The sequence below is a fragment of the Pteropus vampyrus genome, unplaced genomic scaffold, assembly GCF_000151845.1.
Source record: "Pteropus vampyrus isolate Shadow unplaced genomic scaffold, Pvam_2.0 Scaffold449, whole genome shotgun sequence".
Lineage (NCBI taxonomy): Eukaryota > Metazoa > Chordata > Mammalia > Chiroptera > Pteropodidae > Pteropus > Pteropus vampyrus.
The window spans coordinates 413,994-419,908 of NW_011889230.1; the positions used below are offsets into that span (position 1 = coordinate 413,994).

The window sequence follows — 5,915 nt, forward strand, 5'->3', positions numbered from 1 at the left end:
TGGGGTGCCTCGATCTTCCTGAGCTGGGTTTCCATTTTCGGGGGGTAAATGCCTCTGGCAGCTCTGTTTTTAGTCTTTGAGGAGCCTCCACCCTGTTTTCCACGGGGGCTGCACCCAGCACCCCACCAGCAGTGTGCCCTGTATTTTCGTCTGGGTGCTTCATGGTGTCGGGTCTCGCATTCAGGGCTTTGGACTGTTTCGAGTTCATTTGCGTGTGTGGCGCAGGGTAACGACCCATTTTTATTCTTGTGCACGTATCGTCCGATTCTCCCAGCGCCGTTTATCGAAGGGACTGCCCTGTCCCCGTTGTGAGTTCTTCCCTCCTTTGCCATAAATTAATCGACTCTACGTTCACGGGTCTGTTCCCGAGCTGTCCGTTCCGCCCTGCTGACCCGCGTGTCTGTTTCCACGGCAGCGCCGTGCTGCCCCAACGAACGCAGCTTCACGATACCATTTGAGATCGGGGGACGCGATGCCTCCGGCTTCGTCCCTCGAAGTCGGCGCCGGCCGTGGAGGGTTCTGTGTGCTGCGGCGTAAACTGCAGAGCGACGCCTCCGTTTCTTTGCAAAGCGCCGCCGGGCGTGGGCGGGGTCAGCTGCGGGCCCCCGCCCGCCGGGCGTCAGGCGGTGCGGTCATTTCAGCAGCCGGGCCCTGCCGGTCGGTGCGCACGGGCTCGCCCCGCGTGCTCCCGTCGCCTTCCATTTGTTTCTCTATTGTAGTTTTCAATACCCGGGTCTTGCACCTCCTCGGTTAAATTCATTCTGAAGTATCTTACTCTTTTCGATACAATTGTAAGTGGGATTTTTTTCTCTTAATTTCTCTTTCTAATAGTCCGTCGTTAGTGCAAAGAAACGCATGAGATTTTTCTGTATCAGTTACGTGTTCTGCAGCTTTACCAAAAACCCACTCGTTCTAGCAGCTTTCTGAGGGCGTCTTTAGGTCTCTCTGTGACGTTCTGTCATGCGCAGGTGGAACAGGTGCGCTTCTTCCTTTCGTGGCGGTGCCCGCTCCTGGTCTTCCCGGCGTGGTCGCTCGAGCCGGGACCGCGCGGTCTTCGGGAGTGGACGGCGGGCGTCCTCGTCTTGCTCCTGCTCTGAGAGGAAACGTCTCGGTTTTTCTCCAGTGAGTGTGGTGTTCGCTGAGCGTGTGTCGTGCGCGGCCTTTAGCATGTTGCGATATTTTTCCCTCCGCAGCTACTTTGCTGAGAGTTTGCGTCGTCCACGGCAGTTGAACTCTGTCGAACGCCTTTTCCGCGGGTCTGTGGGCTCGTGTGATTTTTCTCCTTCGCTTTGTCCGTGTCGAGCGTTGCGTTGCCGGAACGAGACGGAGCGTCCCCACTCTCCAGGAAGGCGTCCCCCTGGGGCGCCGGGATGCACCGTGGACTTTGGGAGTGGTTTGTCGCGGTTTTCCGCGCTTACGTTTATAGGGATGTTGACCTGTAATTTCCTTTTTTCGAGGTGGGCTTGTCTGGTTTCGGTATCGGGGTGATGCTGGCTTCACAAAATGAGTTTGATTGGAAGTGTTCCCTCCTCTTCTGACCTTCGGAAGAGTTCGAGGAGTGACCTTTGCGAAGCGGCCCCGGCCCGGGCTTCTCCCTGTCGGCGGTGTTTACTGACTCAGTCTCCTTACGGGTAGCGGGTGGGTTCAGAGTTCCCGCTTCATCCTTTCCGGTCTTGGAAGGTTGTGTGTTTCTAGGAAGTCACCCATTTCTTCTAGGCTGTCGAGCTTGCTGGTGTGTGATTGTTCCTTGTCGTCTCTTATCATGCACTATATTTCTGTGACATCACTTACGACATTTTTCTCGGTTATGATTTTACTTGAGTCCTTTTTTCTCGTGGAGTCCAGCGAGGGGTTTGTCCGGCACTTCGTGTCTTTGACTCTGAGTCTAAGTCTGCGTGTCACTTCTTTCTTCTCTAATCCTTGTTATTTCCGTCCTTGACTGACTCTGGACTTTGTTCTTTGTCTCGCTCCCTGAGGCATAAAGTTAGCTCGTTCGTCTGGGAACCTCGTGTGCGTGTTTCCGGAGGTGTTTACTGCGCTGAGCTTCCCCCTGAGAACTGTTTTTGCTGCATCCCACAAGTTTCGGTATGTTGTGTTTCCATTTCTGTTTTAAAGTATTTTTTCGTTTCTCTTTCGATCTCTTTGACCCGTGGGTTATTCAGTAGCATGTTGCTTAAGCTCCACATATTTGTGAATTTTCGTTTTCTTCTTGTAATTAATTTCTGGTTTCATATTCTTGTGGTCCGGAAAGATGGTCGATGTGATTTCAGTCTTAAATGCGTGAGGACTCGTCTTGGCTGACGCGGCCTGTATCCTGTCGCTTTCGGAGGGAGCGTTCCCTAAAACATCTTTGCAGTCCACCTGACTAACGTGTCGTTTGAGGCCAAGGGCGTCTCGTTGATTTTGCCGTAACTATGTAAACCTACCGTTGCCGTGAGGAAGCAGCCACCGGTGCGGCTCAGCAAACGCGCACGGCCGTGTCGCACTCACGCCGAAACGTGACGCTCGTACAGTTTTCCTGTGTCGTGGGACATTATTCTTTTGCTTTTCCTTCAACTGTTTAGAAACGTAAGGGCGACTCTTAGCTCGCAGGTTGCGGGCACAGGTGGCGGGCAGAAGTGGCTCGTGGGCTGCACTTTGCCCGCCGCTGTCCTGGGTCATGGCGGCAAGTTCCAGGAGGCGGCAGCCCATGGTTCTGGGTGACGGGGGCCTGTCACGTAGCTGCGGTGCTCCCAGACACCTCCTCCCGTGGGAGATGTTGGCCAGTGGTTCCAGCTGGGCCTCCGGTCTGCAGTGGGCAGGCGTGTGGGCACAGCTGGGGCACTGCCGTGCTGGACGGCGGTCCCCGTGCGCGTGGCCGGGCAGAGCTGGGTCGACATGATGATGTGGCCAGCTCGCTGGAAGGGCCTACTGCTCTGGACTTGTCCGAGCGGCGTGTGCAGTTCTGTGCAGGGCGTCCGGGTCTCTGTCTCCTGGGTCCCCGAGCCATTGCCTTCGCCCCGGCCTGGCTGTTTCCGGTGTCGGTGGGAAACGGGGAGCACCCTGGCCGCTTCTGTGTGGCTCTGACCTCGGGGGTGTCCACACACGCCCCAGCTAGCCCCTCCCTCTCTGGGCGCCCGCTGCACTGGGTGCTGCTGTCCCCGTAACAGTGACCAGAGGATGGTGACGTCGGCTACCCTCCAAGCAAGCTCTGTCACCCCAGCGGCCGAGCGTTTTCCTGCCTTGACTGCACCCGGCCGCCATGGGATTCGAGCGAGACCGGTTCCTTTCTGTGTCTTGCAGGGCGGGAAGGGGCGCATCGGCGTGGTCCTGTCTTCGTACATGCATTTCACCAGCGTCTCGGCCAGGTAGGAGGGGCCGCCCGGCGCCCGGGCTGCGGGGGCGGGGGTGGGGGCTGACCGTGCCGAGGGCTCCGTGGAGCTGGCGAAGGTGAGTGCGTGCGTGCACGGCCGCTCTGGCGGACGGCTGGTGGGCGCCAGTCCCTGGCACCAAAGGCAGGAGGGGTGCTGTCCCAGCGGGGGCCTCCGGGAAGCACCTGCCGCGCTCACTGTGTCCCTCAGGCCTCCCACGTCACCAGAGGCAGCTGCCACGGCCCCCACCGTGCAGCTGGCGAAGCTGAGGCTGCCTGGGGCTGGGAAGGTTGCTCACGACCCCGCGGCCCCGCGGGCGAAAGGACTCAGAGAGGTCGTCCTGGGACTCGAGCTGCCCTGTGGGGATGGGGGTGTCGCCGTCTGCGGGGACAGCGGACGAGGCCGGCTGCGTGTGCCCAGCCACCTCCCAGAGCGCACGGGGCCACTCGCGCCGCAAAACAGCTCTCTGAGGCCCCGCGTCTGCTTCACCGTCCCGCTGTGGCCCGACCGGCCCCCTCCCTGGGAACGGGCCGTCTCTCTCTGACACTAAAGATGAAATGTCACTTTCCGAGTGTTTTCTCCGCAAACAAGTTGGGGAGCCTGTGCCTGCTGGTGAGGGGAACCGAACCCCAGTGAAAACCAGAGCCCTCCGGGGGGATGGTGCACGCGTGCGTGTGCCAGGCCAGCTGGGGTCTCGGTCATGTCCAGCCCCTCAGTGAGGCCAGCGACTCCGGGGCAGAGACTAAGCTTCCCCTGGCGGGTTCTGGACAGAGCCCCCCACACGCTGTGCATCTGCCCGACAATGCAGCTCTGTGCGCACCAGCCCCCCACTTGGGGGCGGGCCTGCAGCTTCCGGGCAGACGGGAGCCTGGCCCACGTGGAGCCGTCACCCGGCGCGTCTTCCTCGTCCTTGGCACACGTCCCGCCACGCATGCCGGGCGGTCTCCCCGAACCGCTAAGCCTCGGAGTCCCCCCGGGAAGTGGGGGTGACAGCCTGGTGTCGCAGGGTCCTGTGACAGTGCAGGGTGCCATCGCACGTGGGGCACCCAGGCAGCCCCAGCTCTCGGGGGCTGGCACCCGCGGGCGCAGCAGATTGGGTGCTCCGTGGTGACGTGCAGCCACAGCGCCTCGCTCTTGGATCGACGCTCTTCCCTGGACGTCTCTCCCGACAGCACCTAGGTGGCCGCGTAGCTCTCTGTCTGAGGAGCAGGACGGTGTATCTTTTTATTTATTTATTTGTGTTTTGCCGACGTTGCCTGTCCGAGTCGCATCCAGTGTATTAGAATTGCAGTTCCTCGTCTGATTCTCACGCGGAAGCAGCCGTGAGAACAGCCCGTCCTGTGATCCACGACAGTTCCTCCCACCGTCCCTCAGACGTCTCTCCCAGACGTGATCACGGGGGAGACGTCTTTCAAGCCTTTGTCCGGACTGTGCTCCAGGTCACTACGGAAGCTTCGAAGCCCAGGTAGGGAGCACAGTCTCGTCCCAGCAGCGCGGAGATGAGATGAGCGTTTGGAGAGGCAGAGGCGGAGCTAAGCGTCGGGACGGATAACGACACCAGTACTGAGTGTGAGCGTGGACGAGATGCCGTGTCGGCGTTTAGTGAGACCCGCGAGCTCCAGACAGAGGCGTCCTGGATACGGAGCTAAGCTTTTCTACTTAAACACGCACTCAGCACGCTAAGTGTTCAGCACTTGACCCACGCGCTGCGGTGGCCGCCCCAGCCCGGCCCCTGTGCCCTCAAACACAGCAGCAGCTTGTCACTTAGCAGCAGACGGTGAGAGGCACCACACAGGTTTAATGGTGCCACGTCCGTCCCTCCGCCCGTCTGCCCTGGGCTCACCGAGCCTTGGTCCTTGGTCCTCGCCCCGCTCCTGTCCCGCGGCTGTGCTGGGGTCGGGTCGGGAAGACCACACCCCGTCACGGGGTTCCGGAAGACTCTGCTGGACGCTCCCGTGGGCTTGTAGACGCAGACTTGTAAAGCTAGCGACAGTCACTTCAGAAACTGATATGCCTCCCCACGGCTGTCAGCTCTCACCCCGCTGGCCGCTCGCTCTGTCCCCTGTCGAGCCTGTTCATGTACGTGACTCCCCGAGGCGGCACTCGGGCCATCCCCTGCGGGTCCCGGACACCCCTCGTGGGCCCTGGTGGGCACCCGCTCACCGCGGTGCTGACGCTCGGTCTGCCGCTGGTCTCACACAGCGCCTGCAGGAGCCAGCGCAGCCCATTTGGGGGCCGGGCACAGCCAAGTGCTGCCAATTAAAACGGGGACTGCCGTGCCCGACGCGATGTGGACCCGCGGGCCCAGCTTCCACACTGGCCCAGGCACAAAGCCGAGCAGATCGGGGGCCGAGGAGCAGCACTCCAGTGGGTGTGCACGGCAGAAGCACAGCACGGAGCTCCCGCTGTGCCCGCGGCCCGGAGCAGCCACGGGTCTCGTCCGGTGTCACCCCTACCCTCGGCGCCCGCAGAGTTAATGCTCTCTCTCCTCCACAGCGCTGACCAGGCCCTCGACAGATTTGCAATGAAGAAGTATTATGATGACAAAGTGTCGGCTTTAATGCA

The 5,915-nt window shown here is 60.5% G+C and overlaps 1 long non-coding RNA gene across 1 annotated transcript; it reads left to right on the plus strand.

Annotated features, from left to right (window-relative positions):
- Positions 1 to 1,544: 1,544 nt before the first annotated feature.
- LOC105306607 lies at positions 1,545 to 5,892 on the plus strand. The gene is made up of 3 exons (XR_897160.2): positions 1,545 to 2,085; positions 3,283 to 3,347; positions 5,847 to 5,892. It is a non-coding gene; the product is annotated as an uncharacterized LOC105306607 (long non-coding RNA).
- The last annotated feature ends 23 nt before the right edge of the window (positions 5,893 to 5,915 follow it).